The sequence below is a fragment of the Medicago truncatula genome, chromosome 1 (genome assembly GCF_003473485.1).
Source record: "Medicago truncatula cultivar Jemalong A17 chromosome 1, MtrunA17r5.0-ANR, whole genome shotgun sequence".
NCBI classification, from domain to species: Eukaryota; Viridiplantae; Streptophyta; class Magnoliopsida; order Fabales; family Fabaceae; genus Medicago; species Medicago truncatula.
The window spans coordinates 26653588-26674985 of record NC_053042.1 but is presented as its reverse complement, the minus strand read 5'-3'; the positions used below and the strand labels follow the sequence as shown (position 1 = coordinate 26674985).

At 34.0% G+C, this 21398-nt stretch overlaps 2 long non-coding RNA genes and 1 other non-coding gene across 3 annotated transcripts; 2 read left to right on the top strand and 1 right to left on the bottom strand.

The window, feature by feature from the left end:
- Positions 1-7019: 7019 nt before the first annotated feature.
- LOC25479632 (uncharacterized) lies at positions 7020-7606 on the top strand. The gene is made up of 2 exons (XR_003008647.2): positions 7020-7179; positions 7308-7606. It is a non-coding gene; the product is annotated as an uncharacterized lncRNA (long non-coding RNA).
- An 8895-nt stretch (positions 7607-16501) lies between these two features.
- LOC112420615 (small nucleolar RNA R71) lies at positions 16502-16608 on the top strand. The gene has a single exon (XR_003010788.2). It is a non-coding gene; the product is annotated as a small nucleolar RNA R71 (small nucleolar RNA).
- Positions 16609-18848: 2240 nt separating this feature from the next.
- Positions 18849-21254, bottom strand: LOC112419928 (uncharacterized). The gene is made up of 5 exons (XR_003010128.2): positions 20691-21254; positions 20220-20461; positions 19686-20073; positions 19347-19585; positions 18849-19120 (listed from the first exon to the last, which is right to left on the bottom strand). It is a non-coding gene; the product is annotated as an uncharacterized lncRNA (long non-coding RNA).
- Positions 21255-21398: the final 144 nt, after the last annotated feature.

The window sequence follows — 21398 nt, the reverse complement described above, 5'->3', positions numbered from 1 at the left end:
TGTGATTTAATGATTAAATGCATTACTTGATTTATTCTTGAATTACCTTGATGTTGTTGAAAATGAATTGTTATAATGAAGTTATAATGTTGTTGTGATTTGAATATGCTGCCTTTGTTATTTAACTAAGTTGTGTGAGTCATTATAAGATGAATAAGATGTTGTTGAGCTCCAAATTATTGGATGCATATTGAGATGTTGATTAAGATTATTTTAGATTGATTGAGTCCATGCATTAGCATTCATATGTTGGGGGCTGTCATACCCCAAATTTTGACCACTTTTCTCTATTTTTACAGATTTTGTTCGTACTTTTAAAACCGGAAATGTCCGTCGTTTTAGACGAAATTTCAGCAGAGATACCCCAATTTTTGACCTAAGATTATATAATGGGGGTACATAATTGTGTGAACGAAGTAAGCACTAGAAAAATTTTATTTGGAAATGATAAATTAAATAATTAATTTGGTCATTATTAAAAAGTGCTTTCTTGGTCCCCAAGTTTTGCTAAATTATTTTAGAACGCAATCTAGAATATTTTGGAACACAATCTAAAATATTTTGGTAGGCAATCTAATATATTTTAGTGCTTGATCTGAAATATATTTTGATACTCAATAATATATATTTATGTACTAAATAACATATTTATGTACTGAATAATATATTTTTGTACTCAATATGATATATTTTGGTAGGCAATCTAATATATTTTAGTGCTTGATCTGAAATATATTTTGATACTCAATAATATATATTTAAATTTATGTACTGAATAACATATTTATGTACTGAATAATATATTTTGTACTCAATATGATATATTTTGGTAGACAATTGGCATATTTTTGTACTAGATGTATTACTTGTTCCCAAAGTTTCTCACCTATTAGTTGGGAAGTTTCTCTATAAATAGAGGGCTCAGACAATGCATTCAACACACCAAAATACACAGTTGATGCTTCCTGTGCTTTTCTTCTCTTCTCCCTCTTTTGACTTGTGTTGACGAGTCTTTCTTCTTTTTCTACTCCTTTCTGTCCCTTTCGGTTTCAAGGTATTTTATTTTATTTTTGTTTTGCTTTATGTTATAAAAAATACAAAAAAAAGAAGATTTTGTGGTGATCCAACGTCACTACAAAATTCTCTAACCACAAAATTCTCATACTTTTATTTCATTGCTACGTTAGTTTTATATATCATTCAAAATAACAAAAACATTCAAATAAAAAAAATTCCAAAAATATTGTTCTTATTATCTTAGTTTTCTCTAATTTTCAACAAAATTCATCCTACTTGTTTCTTTTAATTTTTTGCTCATTTCTTCACTTGCTTTCAATTGTTGCTTTATTGTGTCTTTATATGATAATTTTTAATTGTTACTTGTTATTTTCACATGTCTATTCTTAATTTCTTGCTTATTACTTCTTATGTCTCATTCATCACAATTTTCCTTATGCTTACTAACGATTTAATCTTTGTTTTGAATCATAGAATGCACATTTAATTTTCTCATCATTTTATTTTGTCATTTACTTAGTGTGTACAAATAGGAAATTGATGTAAGTTTTATTTCTTGCATTTTATTTTGGCATAAAGGCCTTAGGGTTGTATTTAGGAATTGATGTAATAATGTAGGTAACACAAGCACCGACACTTCACATTTATTTATTGTACGTCGTTACGTTAGCTTACCGTTAGTTTAGAAAAAAACCTTTTTATCAAAAAACCTAAACATGTCAAATTCAAAAATCATTTTATTAACAACATTTTCTCTTTATTTTCTTAATCAAATTCTCAATCAATTTTAATTCAACTTCAACCATTTTTAAACTTTAAAATCAATCAACCTCACTTGTTTTCTTTATCTCATGCCTTGAGGCCTCTTTCTCTTCTTAAAACCCATTTTCAAAAATCTTAAAATCAACCTAACCCACCAAAAAGAAACTTTTTAGGTGAACTACATTGGTTTTGATCCCTTTTCTGTAAGGGTATGTAGGCATAGGATTTTTATCCTTCCAAATCAAATAAAAATAACCAAAAACATACTTCTTCTCCCTCCATTCTTTCACTTAGATTTTTAGGTAATAATTTTTCAAGTAAGCAAATGAATTTAGCACAAGATAATCTAGGTAAGAGGTTCCTATGGAATACCATAGATGCTTAGGGTGCTAGCACCTTCTCTTCGCGTAACCAACCCCCGAATCCAAAGTCTTAAGGGTTTTTACTCATTTTTTCCCTTCCCACGAATAAAAATCGAGAGTTCAAAGATTGACGATTCAAATCAATTAATGGTTTGATATCCGAAAATCACGAGCACAGGGGCTCATGCCCTGGAGCTTAATCCTCACCACGATGGAGCATTTGCTCAAATAAATGTTGGGGGCTTATGCCCTGAAAGTATATTAATACTAAACTGTTGGGGGCTCATGCCCTGATTGGTACCACATGCATATAAGAGGTTTAGATTTGCATTGTCGCATTGTCGAGTCAAAAGATGTTATGTTATTGATGATGATTGAATGATGTGATTACTTGATAATTGTTTATCAAAGATGCAATGATGCTTAAGATTGTTTATGTTGTTAATTATGATTTTGAATTATATTGATTAATATTATTGTTTTGAGAAATCTCACCCCTTCTGCTTGGAAATGTTACTCTTCGTATGATTAACTTGCAGGTGATCGAGCTTAGTGTGCAGTTTGCTGTCGTGAGTGGCCTTGCCTCACTTAGTCGTCTAGGTCGCTCTGATACGTAACGGGATGGGGTCTATGTTATGCATGCTTCTTCCCTTTACGTGCTCACTTATTATATTTATGATGTTGATTAACTTATTTGAGATATTGTGATGGGGCCTACGTGCCAAAACGATTTAAGGATATTTGAATTAACTCCGCTGCAATGTTTGAGATATTTTATCGAAAGTTAAATTGTTATTTAACTGTTATGCGAATATGTTTGAATGTGATATCCCGTTAATTGATGATTACTCTGATAATTGTTTTGAAATTTTTATATTGGGAAAACGGGGTGTTACAGCTATCGTGGCTTCTGATGCAGAATCTGGAACAGACTCTGAGGATGAAAATGAGGTATACTCCAAACTAACTAGATTTGAACTTCTTGCGTCTGTCAAAGAGCTTCCCAGTCATTTTCAAACTAGATCCAAAGAGTTGAAAGAGTTAAAAGAAAAATATCTTAGTTTGTTAAAACTATATTAGAAAACTACTTTGGAAATGGAAAATATTAAAAAAGAAAACAGATAATTTAAACAAATGACTGATAAGTCGTCCAAGAAACCCTTGAGTGAGAAAGACATTGCACTTCAAGAGTTTATTGTGCATGTTTATGAAGAATTTTTAAAATTTTGTAAATGCTTAAACTATTTAAATATTTTTATGACAATGAATTTTATCCACTATAAAAAGATCAAAGTATACCTTACCTCGATGAATATTATACACAATATTAATTTTATAATACATTATATGTATGCATAAACATGTTCTCACCCATTGATGCATTATTTCTAGGGACACATCACCTGAAGTAGATAATAGTCAAAAGAAAGGGAGAGTTTGAATTGTGATCCTTTTTAAAATTTATTCATGTAACTTAAATTAATTCTGAAATTGTTGACTTGGAATGAATAAGTTAATATGATAACTTCAGAACGTTTTTAAGGTTAAATGTAAGAAACAGTTTAGAGTAAATTAATTGTGTAAGTGTGTGTAATGTATAGTTGAAATAAAGAGTATAAGGAAGAGAAAAATAACACACAGAGTTTATAGTGGTTCACCCAATGTGGGTTAGTCCACTCCTCACAATCTTGTGAGAGTTTACACTATGGTATTTGAGATACCTTCTCAGATCCTTCACTTTACAAAAATGTTAATCTGAACATATACACACAATTGTATTCTCTAAGCCTCGGCAGGCTTGCAACCTTCTTGGCTAAGTTACCCACTTAGACTTTACATCGTTCTTGCTCAAACTAACACTTTAGTACCCTTAAAGCTAAATGAGACTTTGTTTACAATTTAAGAGGAGTTTGAATGAATTTAGACAAGCGAAGGAAGAAGAATAAGAAGAGAAGATAGTATTAATGATCACTTAAAGATTTTATGAATCTTAGTGATGATCAATTTTTTGTCGCAAGAGCTTCAAACAATCTTAGTTGTTTTCTTGTTTGTTTTGCAAAGGTGTGTGTAATGCAGAACTTTTGATCTCTATTTATAGAATTCTTGGGCTCCTGTAGCCGTTAGAGGGTGACCAATGGTCTTGTGCCATGTGTCATGGACCCCGCTAGCTTTTACTTGAAAATTTGGGTGAACATTATCACCATCTGAGTGTTGTTGTGTTCTTCAGGATGAACATTAGAATGTTGTTGTGTTCTTCATTAGAATATTGATGTTCATCATGATCTTCACCTGGGTTCATTGATGACAGTCTGTCATTCCACATTTTTAGAGTCTTTTTATGATATTTTTGAGTTCACAAGCAAGCATAAGCAGCAAGAAAAGCAAGAAAAATAGAAGATTTTGAAGAAAGTAAAATTGTTGAAAACGTGTCACGATTTGAAGCACAGGATGAGGTTCATTCGACATTGATTAAAATGTGTCACGATGGCTATTTCATGACACGATTTTAGGGACATGTGGCACAAGGAAAGAAATGTAAGCAAGAGAAAATATGATCAAAAAGAGCAAAACAAAAGGTGTCAAGAAGCAATGGAATTAAGAATTCATATGGGCTTATGTTTGATCCAAGAGAAGAAAACGTGACTTGCCACCGAGGGAACTAGGTTAGAAGGTTATAAAAGGAGCTGAACAAGAGGATTCAATTATTCACGTTTTGGCACAAGTGGATCACGTTTTGGAAAGAAAAAGGAACCGCACACATTACGAGACGATTGGAGAAGAGGCAAAGCTCAATTCAACGCATGCACAAAGGAACAAGCCATATCAAGTTTAAGCAATTATCAATATCAAACCATTGTAATTTCTTTTATTTATATTTCTTAATTCTTTTTATCATGTCTAGCTAATTCTCTAGATTAGATATGAGATGATTCTGATGGAACCCTAATTAAAACATGTTTATGTGAAACTCTTTATTATGAATGACAATTTAGTTTTTATTCAATTCAATTGTTCTTAATGCTTTTTATATCCTGATCAAATATAAACATGATTTAGTGAGAATGAATGACTACTGACCATAGCTTTCTACTTAGACAGAATTGAATTGTTCTAATAAACAGGAATAGTCTAGGAATGGATAATCATTTGTTAGTGATATTAGGTTAACGTGCTTAAACCTTCAAAGATTATTAGACCACCTAAGGAATTAGAGGCTATAGTTTGAGAAGAGGGTCCTAAGTCAAGGGATTGATTAGGACTATTTTGTTAACTATCGTGGAACTAGAAAATTATTCATAAGAATAGGTGCAGTATACCAATTAGGGGAACATAGATGATTCGAAAGACCTGATCTCATCTCTCTTCATATTTTCTAACCAAATCTATATTTTCTAATGAATCTTTATTTTATGTTATTTATTTTATGCAATCAAATCAAATCTAAACAAAATATTTTATAATCCTAAATATTTACTTTATTGCTAAATTGAAATTAACACAGTCCTCGTGGATACGAACTTATTTTATTACTTTGATGCATTTTTAGTACACTTGCTAAAATATCTATCATTCATCATTTATGAGTGTATGATGAGTTTCTAGGTTTATCCAATGTGTGCGTTATGATTTTCTGGGCATTATTCATGTGTTGTGTCTTTTGCACAAACATCAGAATGTTGCTTGGATAAAGTTATTCCAGATCTGCATTGGATTGTGTGCAGGAGAGAGAATAGTGGTTTTGCAGCTTCAGACCCATGTTTCTAGGAGATTTGCATGATATTGTATAGTAACAAATCTCATATGTGTCCATCTTTGATTGATTTGGACAAGATCTTCACTTTTGTTTTGCTTTTTAACTTTTCACCTACTGTATTGTTCACAGAATAAAGCATGTGTACAGCTGAACATTTTGACCATTAGCATATTCCATTTGTTTCACTTAGGATGATTTGTAAGACTTGTATTTGATGTAAACAATCCTAATAGTGAAAACATAACTGAAGTGCAGTGATTGCAACATCTAGGATGATATTCTTATTGGAATATTCGTAGTACTTCAATGTTCATAGTCTTAAATGAACCTTAAATATCCTTTTTGACATTAACCTTGTAAATGCCTCTATTGTTTGATTGATTCATGCAAATGTACTTTCCTGGATACTTATTCATGTCACGTGTGACTTGCATGATCTTGATAATGTTCTTGAGATTCTTGGCTTATATAAGAGAAACCTTCTGAACTCTGCTTGAACATTCTGATCAACTCAAACTAACTTTTTGAACTTAAAGTTAGTTCATGAATGCAAATGTCCTTTGATTTCTTGTATCTTTGGTAATATTTTAACCTTGTTCCTGTCTTAGTTAAACACTCAAGAGAACAAGTTAAATACCAAGACATTAATCAAAGTCCATTAATTTCTTTATCATTAAGGTTTATTATCTTTAAAATAAATTTGGGACTTTGCTTCAACATTACCATGGTCCAAAAAAAATCCTTTACTATCACGAAAGGTTAGAAATGTAATGAAACGTCAATTAAATAATATTTAATTCTTATGATTATAAAATTTATAATATGAACTTCTTTCTCAGTGTAAAAAATGGGACAAACACACACACAAATATACCTTCTTTTTTTTTATGAAACACAAATATACTTAAAAGGAATTTCGTAATGATTCTAATTTTTTGAAGGTTTTTTAAAATTTCATAAATGATAAAACCATTTAATTATTTTATGACATAATGGATAAAAATGTAATCAAAAGTCAATTGAATAATTTTTTATTCTTATGATTATAAAATTTACTATATGACCTTTTATAGTGATGTAAGGGACAAACACAACACACTAGTACACTTTAAAAGGAATTTAGTGATGATTCTAGTTTTAGAAGGGTTTTTAAAACTATTTAAATGCAAAGAGAAAAAAATATGACTGAAACTCTAAAGTTTGTGTGTGTTATGTTTCTATTTCTTTCCATGTTTCTTGTCACCAAAGTAACTGATTGTACCCCTCAAAAGAAAGTAACCGATGGTAAGTTATCAATTAATATGATCCACCATTTCATCCTTCTCAAATTTCCTTCTTTACTTCATAGTATATACATGAAATAAATTTTATTATGTTTTAGTAACAATGTTTCATTCTGTTTTTGATTGTAGTGTCTCATCCTTGTACAACGGATAAAGATTGTCCAAAAGTGCAACATGGATATAAACTTAGGTGTCGTAAAGGTCAATGTGTACACATCTAAAAATGTCCAACTGAAAATAATGAGTTCTTGTGCTATCACAATAGTTGTACAATATATCTTTTCTAGAATATTCCACAAGCTCTAATATACTGTTTGTGCATGCACCCAATAACTGGATTTTTTATCTGTAATTTCATGGACCTTGTATTTATTGTATTGTACTCTAAGATGCTAAGATGACAAAAATGAAATGAAATTAAGTAGAAATTTGTTTTGTTTATAGTGTTTACTTATCTCATAAATATGGTGGTATCACTATGGCCTACATTACAAAAATATCACATTTTTTTCAAACCCAACTACATATAAGAATCACATTAATAGTTAAGATGAAAAGTAATATTATCTTACTTTTCACAACAAAATAGGTATTCGATCATTAAAACTGGTAGAATACATTGCAGAAAACATAAATTCAACATCGTAAAAACTGAAATAGCTAGAAGAACCTGCAAACTTTGGTGCATAATTTAATCTTTTTGCATGTAACAAATATAAAATTATTTGATTTTGTTATAGTGTATAATGAAGATACTAAAAAACTCAAACAATGGCATGTTTGATTTGTTTTTATATATTTTAATATTAATATAATTTAGTCTAAAATTGAAAACAATGTTCTACTCAAACAACATTTTGAAAGACACTAAACAGAAAACAAAGTTTTAAATACTATTAGAAAGTTATTTATCAAAGAACTTTCGTTCAAATTAACAAAGGATTTATAAAATGAGAAACGATAACTACAAACATTTTAACACATATTTTTCAACACATTCTTCTTAATTGGTTAAAATTCACATTGGACCCACCAAATTCATACAGACCCACCTGATTTAGTGGGACACATGTGAATCTTAACAAATCAAAGAGAGTGTGTTGATAAGTGTGTGTTAAAATGTGTATTGTTAGCATTCCTCTAAAATGTGTGTTATAAAATATATTTGAAGATAAGATACAAAGAATAGTTAAAGATACAACAAGACAAACAAGAAATGAACACATTATGTTCATAACACTACAAACATTGGGATTTTGCACATACAAATGGGAGAATAAAAAAATGAGGCATTATTAGAATGGAACCAAAATTATCAAACACACTCTATTTGTTGTGATACAAGTCTACAAAAAATGACCAAGAAAATTGCAGTTCTAAAAAGTCTACAAAAAAATTAGCTAAAAATGCTAATTCTAGGTTTTGAAGTTTTCTTATTATATTCATTGTATGTACACAACAATTTTTTGAATTCTCATGTGTGAGTGAAAAATTGAGCTCTTGCCATAATGGAATCATACATTGTATACACGATTTACTCTTGTAATACAAGTCTATTTTTGTTTTGCTATGGGAGAGAGTTAGGAGTAGGCTTGGTTTTACTTTGCTTTGGAATTTGGCTATGTGGACCATCTGAAAGAATCGTAATGATTGGCCATGCCGGTTGAGGTTGAGAAACTTGTGGGAGGGGTCTCTGGCTTTGTTTCTTCTCCTTGGTGGTGGTGTTCTACTTGTGGTTGTAGCCTTGTTGTTGCTTGGGGTGTTGGTCATTTCAAGGTTGTTAAGGATCTTTTTCGATTTCCATACACTACAATTTTGAGATTTTGAGTGTTTAATACCTTTTGTTGATCTTTTAACTTGGATGTCTGAAACAAATTAATTCTTAAATTGTATTTTTCTAACAAATTGATCATTTAAGTAGATATTTTTTTATCTGTAGAGATGAGTGACTCTTGGTACATTTGTAATGTTTTCTATATTTGAGTCTGTAATCAGAGTTTTCTCGAAACATAACAATTTTTCGATGTTCTTGATGTAATTCATGGAGAAATCATGCAAATCGACAAAGCAAGAAATCCGAAGATTTATGTGGTCCTTGGGAAGACAAAGATTGAAGATTCAATAGGCCTCCAAAGACATTACAGAGGGAGGAATTTTGTTCCCAAGTTCCAAGACATCTTACATTAAAGATAACATCAAAACAGATGAAGAAGACATGCATTTCAGCAATGAATTTACACTGAAGCGCCTTGAAATTCTAGCACACTCGTTTTAAGATGTTCTATACAATGTTTCAACGTCAGATGCACAGAGAGCAGATGTTATGTTTAATGTTCCAACATCATGCAAATAAACAAATAAAACGCAAGAAAATAAATAACTAGAAAGTAAATAGCACAAGAGAGTTGTTAACCCAGTTCGTTGACAAACACAAGTACTCTGGGGGCTACCAAGTCAGGAAGGAAATCCACTAGTGTAGTCCTTATTCTAAAGTTCTCAGTAAATCACATTTACAACTTAAGACCTAGGACCTACCCATCTGGACTTCAACCTAGGAACTTCTAGATCTGAGATCCCATCTCACTATCCTACAACCAATCACAGCCCCTATGATTATCAGATTCAAACACAAATGGTGAAGTTAACTTCAAACACAATCTACAACCTTGCTTCAAAGCTTTGGTGTAGGATACGAGTTTACAACTCAATAAAAAGTCCTTAACATGTATCAAGAAGATACAAGAAAGGCTCACAATGAACAAACAGTACTAAACTTGCATCAACACGATACAAGAGTAGACACACAAACAACTCAAAACCCTAAAAACTATTATTTTGTAAAGCTATGGATTTGATACAACTCAACTACAAGTCCTTCCCAGTGTATCAATATGACACAAAGAGAAGCTCAAAAAAAAAAAAGCACAAGGCTTAACAATGAAACCCTAAAAGACTCAATTCAATAACAACCAGAACGCCGACCCGTGCGTCGCACGGGTCTTTTAGAATAGAAAATATAGAGGTGGAAGAAAATACATTAGAAGAATCGTCTTTAAAAAAATGATTTATTGAGAGTATCAAGACTCATTCACTATGCTCATTTACAACACAATCTCAAACATCTTTGTGTTCCACCATCATCAATTGGTGTGACTTATATTCCCTTTTCTCTTCTCTTTCCACTTGACTTGGTTGATGGAGTTGATGCGTCATTTATTGACTATTTTAATATGATTTTTAGTTTAGTTTTATTTAGATTTTATTTGATTTTATATTAGTATTATTTCCTTTTTAGGATAGTTTACTTTAAATTGCATTTTATTATATTTCAGGAATGAATATTGGATGGATTGAGTCTTGGAGCAAAAGAAAGGGACTTGTAGCCGATTGGATGCAAAAATATGAAGATTGAGAGACAAAAATATGTCTCCCCCAAGTCAGAAGCTTGGCACGGCCCGTGCTAGCCATGGCACGGCCGTGCCACCCTCCAGAGTCACTTTTGCTGCTTTTGCTTAGATTTTAAGCTACTCTATTTTTAACCCGAATGTAATAGCTTAGATTTTAAGTCGAACAAATGCTATAAATAGAGTAGCCATCCATCACAAATATTCATCTTTACTTGGAATACAATAAGTGACAATTGCTTTTCTAATTAAAGTTCTTTTCTTTTCCCCCATGTCTACGATGAACATGAGTGAGTAGACTTCTCCTTGTCTTGGGATTGTTGGATCAGTCTAAATGACATAATCCTAATCAAACCAAGCTCTAAGCCTTAATCTTATGTAACCCTAATTTCTTATCTGAATTCACCACTTTAACATGGATCAACCATTATCAAACTGTGGAAACGAAAGTGGAGGGTTTGATAATTGTTTATCCATTATTCCAAATATCAATTCATAAAACGAAAGTGGAGCTTTGATATTCGAACAAGTGAATTCAGACAAGGATTGCAAGGTTAGCGAAATAGGTTTTGCAATCTTTGAGACATATAGTTTCGATCTTCAAGGGAACTAATAACAATCAAGTCAGCGAAATAGGCTTGATTGTTAGAGGAACCAAAATCTAATAGTAATCAAGTCAGCGAAATAGGCTTGGTTGCTAGAGGAACATAAGAGAAACTGTCTTGAGAAATTAGGTCTAACATAACATTATAACCTTATAGTTTTGGTTTGAGAAGGACTTGCTATTTAGATGAAACCAACGATCCCAAGGCTCTTTTTATATTATTAATTTTCAACGCTTGAAAACCCCCAACTTATAATTCTTTTCTCTTCTAATCATCTCTAAAGGTTAATTGAATTGAACTACTCCCTGTCGGAACGATACTCTTCTTACTACTTCGATAGAACCGTGCACTTGCGGTTTTATCTCATCAGGAGTATTCACAGCTTTCAAACAATCCTATACAAAACGATAAAGTTAAATTTAAAACAAATTTTGAATTTCCTTTGTGTGTGTGATGGACACAAACTTATATCATAACCTAAAAGCAAAGTTAGTTTATTGTAGAACAATTAAATATTTGGTAAAGCACCCAATATAACAATATAACAATGATTTCAAATAAGAAAAGAATGACAATAACTTAATACAACTCAATTGACCACATGGTTCTTGTAGAAAAAGAATGTACACATAACACAACCAAGATTCATAAAGCACAACTTACACCAAGCATTATGGAGAGGATGAGGATATAGGATGCCGAAGTTTGGCTCCTGATGAGATAAAACGAAAAGTGCACGATCTTACCGAAGTAGTAAAAAGAATATCGTTCCGACAGGGAGTAGTTCAATTCAATTTACCTTTGGAAATGATTAGAAGAGAAGAGAATTATAAGTTGGGGGTTTTCAAACGTTGAAAATTAATAATATAAAAAGAGCCTTGGGATCGTTGGTTTCATCTAAATTACAAGTCCTTCTCAAACCAAAACTATAAGCTTATAATGTTATGTTAGACCTAATTTCTCAAGACAGTTTCTCTTATGTTCCTCTAGCAACCAAGCCTATTTCGCTGACTTGATTACTATTAGATTTTGGTTCCTCTAACAACCAAGCCTATTTCACTGACTTGATTGTTATTAGTTTCCATGAAGATCGAAACTATATGTCTCAACGATTGCAAAGCCTATTTCGCTGACTTTGCAATCCTTGTCTGGATTCACTTGTTCGAATATCAAAGCTCCACTTTCGTTTTATGAATTGATATTTGGAATAATGGATAAACAATTATCAAACCCTCCACTTTCGTTTCCACAGTTTGATAATGGTTGATCCATGTTAAAGCGGTGAATTCAGATAAGAAATTAGGGTTACATAAGATTAAGGCTTAGAGCTTGGTTTGATTAGGATTATGTCATTTAGACTTATCCAACAATCCCAATACAAGGAGAAGTCTACTCACTCATGTTCATTGTAGACATGGGGGAGAAGAGAGAAAGCATAAAGGTAAATGACAAGAAAATAAAGGAAAAGAAAAGAACTTTAATTAGAAAAGCAATTGTCACTTATTGTATTCCAAGTAAAGATGAATATTTATGATGGATGGCTACTCTATTTATAGAATTTGTTCGACTTAAAATCTAAGCTATTACATTCGGGCTAAAAATAGAGTAGCTTAAAATCTAAGCAAAAGCAGCAAAAGTGACTCTGGAGGGTGGCACGGCCGTGCCAAGGCTAGCACGGGCCGTGCCAAGCTTCTGACTTGGGGGAGACATATTTTTGTCTCTCAATCTTCATATTTTTGCATCCAATCGGCTCCAATTCCCTTTCTTTTGCTCCAAGACTTAATCCATCCAATATTCATTCCTGAAATATAATAAAATGCAATTTAAAGTAAACTATCCTAAAAAGGAAATAATACTAATATAAAATCAAATAAAATCTAAATAAACTAAACTAAAAAGCATATTAAAATAGTCAATAAATGACTCATCAAACTCCCCCACACTTGAATCTTTGCTTGTCCTCAAGCAAAAGGCATAAACGTAGTGGCATAAACAATTTTATCAAATGACAATTCGATTAAAGCACATGTCTCCTTAAGGGCTTAAATCCCAAATGTACACTAATCACAAACTCAAGCATTTCTTGTAATTTTTGTTCAACCCAACGATCAAGTTTTAAGTGAGTGTGTGTGTGAAGTCCAACCCTTTTCTTGCTCCTGTATAAGATAGGCATTATGAGGAAACATGGTCTAATCCTAGCACTAAACCAACCAAGAAAGATTCCTTCTATAATTCATATAAGAAAGATGGGAGTATTTGAGAATCTTTGTTCTTTGCCATTTGCACATTTAAGTTCTTTATTTAAGGAACAACATCTTCACATAGGAAGTCGGACGGCCTACCCCCTTCCCCAATCTAGATTCAATGGTATCCCTTAAAACATCATCTTCACGTAGGAAGTCGGAGGGCCTACCCCCTTCCCCAATCTAGATTCAATGATGCTTTTTAAAGTTTTTCTCAAGATAACGATCATCTTCACGTAGGAAGTCGGAGGGCCTACCTCCTTCCCCAATCTAGATTCAATGATGAGATCTTGGAATTTATTTGGCTTTTTGGCTTTTTATGAACTCCCCTATCTAACTTATACTACTGGCACTTTGAGAATCTTTAAAGGTCAATGCACCACTAAGATTAAAACGACTTTCCTTAAAATACCTATTCATACATTTACTCAAGGGAAGCAACTTTGTGTTTTTCTCATTGGAGAATTTTATTCACTTTAAAACAAGATGTGGGTATATCAAGAAGACTTGAAACACAAGAGTTTGCTTTCATGTACAAGAATCAACCAAATAAGAGGAGAGCTTGAAAATTTTGTGTCATGATATTTTCAATAAAAATTAGCTACTTAACCATGCCTTTTACAATAAAACTATACAAAAGAATAAAGTTCAAGGGAGTTTGGAAACACTACGACTAAAGACGCTAATTAGGCTCCCCCCCCCCCCCCCCCCCCCACACTTAGGAGAAGCATTGTCCTCAATGATTCAAGATAAAAGAAAAAAATAAAAGAGAAGGAGAGGTAGAAGAGTGAGATAGAGATTGAAGAGATAAGGTGAAAAAGAGGAAGAGGAAAGCTCACATTTTTATTGAGGTCCATAGGGAGGGCCTTGGAGGTTGAAGTGTTGCATCATGTTCCGAAGCATTTGGTTATTTTCTTCGGATATGCGGTTGCCCCTTAGGACATCATTTCTTAGCCCGGATAATTCAACACCTTGCCTTTGTTGCTCGGTGCTTATCCTTTGTACCTCGGTTTGTATCCATGCCCATCTTTTATTGTTGTCGTTATGGTCATGGGGCTCCTCTTCATGGTGCATGTGTGCACCTTGATTATGCTCTTCATGTACCTGTAATCCATCACCAACATACAACAAATTTTCCTCCACCTCGGGGTTAGTCCGAGATGGGTTAGGAAGTAGAAACAAAAGAGGTATGCGAAGTTGAAGTGCATAAGTCATGGGTGGGTGAATCTTAATGAAATTCATAGCAACAATAGTTTCAATATTAAGCCTATTGTTACCCTCAATTGGATTTATCCCATCTTCCTCACCCACTCCAAACTTCCTAGCTATGAAGGTAATGATACCACCGACTACTATCTCAGCTCTATTATCCGGTTTAGCACCTATGGAGGAAAGGTAATCAAGTAGGTAGAAACAAGTATTAACGGGATTGTTACTAAGCATTGCCCAAAGCATAAAAAGTTCATCCGTCCTAGTTGTTCCTACCTCTTTTCTACCCCAAATAGTACAAGCCATGACTCTCTGGAGGTATCTAAGGACTGGGTTGTGAATGTTACTAGCTTTATTGTTGCGAGGATTATAATGCCTTAACCCGGTAATGTGTTTCCAAAAGAGAGCGGGGTCATAGTCTGCCGACTTTAGATTTGGATTCCAAGAGTCATGGATGAACCCCACGTTTGCGAAGTCCATCTCTAAACAGAAATTTTCAAGAGACATCTCGTAATCCATATTCAAAAGTCGGAAGGAGACTCTATGGTCGGGGTTATCAAAGTTCACTTTATCCTTCGTAAATTCAATAGAACTTAAGAATTCATAGGTGAAATTTTCAAAACCTTTCATAGGTCTAAGCATGTCAACCCAACCTAAATTTCCTAGTAAGCTAAACACATTATCCCTTAGTCCTAGCACACTCAAAGTATAAGGATCTGGATATCGACAAGGGTGCAAAGGTTTAGAGAGAAGAATTTTATACATGTCCCTTTGCTTGGTGTCCTTGAAGATTATGCCATGATTCTTGGCTTGCGTTTTCTTCTTTGATTGTGGTCCTCGGGAAGAGCTTGCTCCACCTTTCCTAGATGCCATTATCCTTAACCTTGGTCGACCTTTTGTGTTTTGGGTGAAGGTTGGGTTTTGGGAAATGTTTTTGGTGGAAAAAGTTGGTTGGGTGAATTGGTGAAGAATTTGTGGGTTTCTTAGTTGGTTGAATGGGGGCTACGAATTTGATGATTTTTTGTTGGGATGGAGGAAAGTTGTTTTTGATGGAAGGGTTATGATTGAAATGTGGATTGTGGTTGATGGGGTGAAGAAATTTTGAGAATTGGTGAAGTTTTGGTGGAGATACGGAGTTTGTAAGGTTTTGTGGTTATGGAGGTTTTAGATAAAAATGGGAGGATGAGAGATGTTAGTGGTTGAGAATGGGGGATGAAGAAGATGAAAAGTTAGATAAAACTGAACCTGGGATCGGGCATGGTCGTGCCAACCTAAGCACGGGCCGTGCCAACTTTCTGTATTGTGGTTTAGTTTTTGGGAAGCAAGGTCTGGCACGGCCGTGCCAGTGTGGGCACGGGCTGTGCCAAGGTTCTGGATGGATTAGCTTCAAAAAAAATTCATTTTCTCGAATCATACTTGGACAGATACCTACAAAAACAAAATAAAAACAAAACAACAAAACAAAAGCAGTTAAATGCGTGGGTTGCCTCCCACGAAGCGCTTCTTTATAGTCATTAGCTTGACGTTGTATACCACAGATTTCACAAGGAGGGGATGCAGAAGAAGGTGTGACAGCATTAACATTAAGTTTTTCAAATTTTTGGGTTAATGCCTCAACCTTAGCAGCAAGGTGATTATATTCAGAGACTTCGTGTATACCTGCCTCTTTCTTAGAGGGAGTAGGAGCGGTGACGGCTCTCTCGTTGGTCCATTGGTAGTGATTCTGAGCCATGTCTTCAGTCAAAGCATAAGCCTCCGTATAGTTTTTGTTCATTAGAGCTCCACCTGCAGCTGCATCAACAGACATCTTAGTGGTATATGACAAGCCATTATAATACGTGTGGACTATAAGCCACTTCTCTAGGCCATGGTGGGGACAAAGTCTAAGCATTTCCTTGAAACGCTCCCACGCCTCATAGAGAGACTCCCCATCTTTTTGATTGAAACGCGTGATTTGATCTCTAAGTTTAGCGGTTTTAGATGGGGGGGAAAATCGGGCAAGGAATGCTCGCCTCATATCGTCCCATGAAGTGATGGAACCGACTTCTATGGAATGGAACCAAGCGCTAGCTCTATCCCTTAAGGAGAAGGGAAAGAGATGAAGTCTTACGGCTTCTTGGTTCTCTTTTATGGTGCCACTGAGTCTAAGGAAGGAAGAAATATGGAGATTTGGATCCTCAGTGGGTGATATAGAAAACTGATTTTGCTGCACTAAATGGAGTAGTGCAGGCTTGATCTCGAAGTTATTACCCTCAACCGTTGGGTACACGATAATAGCTTGTGGCTCTTCCGTTGAAGGAGTAGCATACTCTTTGAGAGTGCGTTCAGCCATAGCAGTATTATTTTGTGCCTCTCTCTTTTTCTTATGCAAAAACCTTTCGATCTCAGGAATAAATTCTCCGAGATTTTTACTTCTTCACATAAGAAACCGAGAACCCAAGAAGTTAGTGGTAATACAAAAGAAAAGGAAAAAGAATAGAAGAAAAAAAAAGAAGAGAAGAGAGTTCTAATCACAAAGAAAGAGTTAATCAAATTAGTTTACTCCCCGGCAGCGGCGCCAAAAACTTGATGAGATAAAACCGCAAATACACGGTCTTACCGAAGTAGTAAAAAGAGTATCGTTCCGACAGGGAGTAGTTCAATTCAATTAACCTTTGGAAATGATTAGAAGAGAAGAGAATTATAAGTTGGGGGTTTTCAAGCGTTGAAAATTAATAATATAAAAAGAGCCTTGGGATCGTTGGTTTCATCTAAATTACAAGTCCTTCTCAAACCAAAACTATAAGCTTATAATGTTATGTTAGACCTAATTTCTCAAGACAGTTTCTCTTATGTTCCTCTAGCAACCAAGCCTATTTCGCTGACTTGATTACTATTAGATTTTGGTTCCTCTAACAACCAAGCCTATTTCGCTGACTTGATTGTTATTAGTTCCCTTGAAGATCGAAACTATATGTCTCAAAGATTGCAAAGCCTATTTCGCTGACTTTGCAATCCTTGTCTGAATTCACTTGTTCAAATATCAAAGCTCCACTTTCGTTTTATGAATTGATATTTGGAATAATGGATAAACAATTATCAAACCCTCCACTTTCGTTTCCACAGTTTGATAATGGTTGATCCATGTTAAAGCGGTGAATTCAGATAAGAAATTAGGGTTACATAAGATTAAGGCTTAGAGCTTGGTTTGATTAGGATTATGTCATTTAGACTTATCCGACAATCCCAAGACAAGGAGAAGTCTACTCACTCATGTTCATTGTAGACATGGGGGAGAAGAGAGAAAGCATAAAGGTAAATGACAAGAAAATAAAGGAAAAGAAAAGAACTTTAATTAGAAAAGCAATTGTCACTTATTGTATTCCAAGTAAAGATGAATATTTATGATGGATGGCTACTCTATTTATAGCATTTGTTCGACTTAAAATCTAAGCTATTACATTCGGGCTAAAAATAGAGTAGCTTAAAATCTAAGCAAAGGCAGCAAAAGTGACTCTGGAGGGTGGCACAGCCGTGCCAAGGCTAGCACGGGCCGTGCCAAGCTTCTGACTTGGGGAAGACATATTTTTGTCTCCCAATCTTCATATTTTTGCATCCAATCGGCTCCAAGTCCCTTTCTTTTGCTCCAAGACTCAATCCATCCAATATTCATTCCTGAAATATAATAAAATGCAATTTAAAGTAAACTATCCTAAAAAGGAAATAATACTAATATAAAATCAAATAAAATCTAAATAAAACTAAACTAAAAAGCATATTAAAATAGTCAATAAATAACTCATCAGCTCACAAAAGACTCATGTCCTCATTGTACACACCAGACAAAAAACATACCGAGCTACCAATTCCTTTCAAAAGGCTAATCACAACTAACTATAACTTATAACACCTTTAGATCCTATTAAAGAATCAATGTCAACTAATCAACGCAACTACTATTAGTTACTATGCACATTTTTTTACAAATTTTTCCTCACATGCTTCTAATTTTTGATAACCCTATTCTTATGAATTTCTTTTTTAAGTTATGAAGATACTTTTTATGGAAGAACACCACTATAGTTAAAGTTACTAACTCCTCATTCATAGCTGTATAAACAAAATTAGAACCAACAGAGAGTCCTCGAAATAGTTTCCAAAAAGAAATACATATTACTACATTTGACAAAAAAATAAAATATTAGTGTGACAATAATATGGTCTTGGTCACACGGCTAAAGTATAGGAATGGAATAAATTACTTCTAAGTCAAAATTCAAACTGCAACATGGCAGTTCAGACAACATTAAAATTTAAACTATATTACACATAAGTAATCCTTACAACAACTAATTGTTTTTGCTGCCCCTTTACTTTACAAACTTGTACATACCAAAATCATGGTAGACCTTTGTTTCTTTATTTCATTCCTTAACATCTTGCACTCATATTCTTCAACATCATTAGTGTAATATTGATCATTGGCAGGGTCCTTCGGCAACCTTGTTGAACAATAAACTAATGAATGAATAGTGTAATATTGGTAATTTGGTATTCAAAAGAGTCGATAGACAAAAAAAAGGCTAATGCAAGTCATAAGCATTTCACAAAATAATGATTGAAGAACAGCATATGCAAAAAAAATACTTTTACACTGAGCTAGCCCAGTAAATATTACATAAATTACCAACTACAGTACTTCCTGTATCAGCCTGGATTTCAAAATACCTCAACTAAAAGTGGAATGAATAGAACTGACATTTTGGTGCATGAAAAGAAGCAGAAGAGAGGTGTACATGGTTCATTTATGACCATGCTGCAACCCTTTTCAATGACTCAGATCCCTTGTGAAGATCGGACTCTGAATGCGCTGCAGAAACAAATAATCTAATTCATAGAGGTAATCGACACTTGTCCAATGTCGATCTTCTGGAAGCCACCACAAATACAGAATCTTCTTTCAAAACCTATGGAATGCAGAACATTAAGTACCAACAAAACTGAAAATAAGAAATGTATATTGCTCAGTCAAAAAATAAACAAACATCTTCAGACTGCATTTCTTACATGCTCGGCAATATTTTCAAGCAGCTGTAGGTTATCTTTCAAAGAACCCATTGAATTCCTTAAAATCAAATAAACAATTGGCGACTCTGGATGACTTGCAGTTGTGAAGCCTGGTATTTTTGACAGCCCTGCAGTAGCCAATGTATCAGAATCAAAGTTCTTAAATTATAAAATCAATGTTTTATACGCTGGCAAAGGCATAAATAAACATCAATTCATGACAGTAGCAATGAGATCAAACCCTCCCTCTCCATAACACATCAATGTTGCTCTTCAACTTTGCTAATAGATTGGGATTTTCCTCAAGGACGTCAATAGTTGTAATGGCAGCACTTGCAAGATATGGAGGCAAAGAAGCAGAAAAGACATAGCCAGAGCTACTCAATCGCTGCCAAATTTGAAAACATAAAGATATTAGAGAAGGGAAATGGATGAGAAGGCATTATCAACCAAGATGTAAGTTATGCACATCACTTAATCATGCAAATTTTATAGTTCGGACCTGCAAATTCAGGTATTAATGAAGGTACTCACATGTCAATTCTTTTTGTGGTTGCTTCTTTTAGGTACTCACATGTCAATTCATTGTTCATGTCAATTCTTTTTCCTCTGCCTCTTCTAGCGATGGAGCACACGAATAATTAACTCAAATGCAAATTCTCAACAGACAGCCTCTATGACACTTTTTGCTAAAAGAAGTATCGGTTATTGGATCAATCCTACGAAACTACTTCTCGTCAGAGTACCAACAAAACACAATACATATTTGGATTGATCTGCATCCAATAAAAAGTATTAGTTATCTAGATCAATCTTACAAACCTATTCTTTCAAAATATAATCCAGAAAATATAGAGGAAGAGAATATAGTGACACTGATCAATATGTGATCAGTGGAAGAGAGATAGTTATCTGGATCTGCAAATAATTTTTTTGAAAAAAAAACAAACAGAAAATCTGTGAAAGAGAGAGAACAGAAGAAGAGCGTTAGCCTTCTTTACCCACCCTCCTCCTAGCCTGCGTTTCTACACAACACTTCAACCCACCACCACCATCAACTTTTTTCTCTGCTGTCCGCCGCCGTCGACGAAATCAAAACACAATTCATAACCTGGGTTTTGATCGTACTTTAATGGGTATTTGCAAATTTTTTATTGAATTTTGTTAAGGAGGGAATTGAAAATAACAGGGGTGATGGTTTCAGAGAAGAAAACAACACCAAAAACATTAATTTATCTCCATCGGAGATGAAAGGTTCCAACGGCGGTGGTAATGAAAGAAGAGCTGACGGAAACAAAAAACAACAACCACATGCCGATGTCGGTTCCAACCATGATGACAGTTGCGGTGGCGAAGAGCTCATCAAATGACCGTCATACATGTGAGGAGGGACGTGGTCGCTGGCAAAAGAGATAAAGATCATGGCGGTTTGGTAGATGTGCAGAGAGGAACCAGGAGAAATGGGTGTATTTCTTATGTTTTCATAACATTTTTTGTTTAAAAAATTTTGTTGGAAACAAACTTTGTTGGTATCCAGCAATTTTTGTTGGAAACAAAGATATGAGGTGGGTGCTATTAAATGCCATGCCATAATCCCTATGCTTTACGTACATGCATCGGCAAAATGCAAAGACTGTGGGAGGGAAATTTAGATTTTGAGCTTACCTTGCTGAGTAGGAAAAGCACTAACAAAAATTAAATGCTTGGTTGATG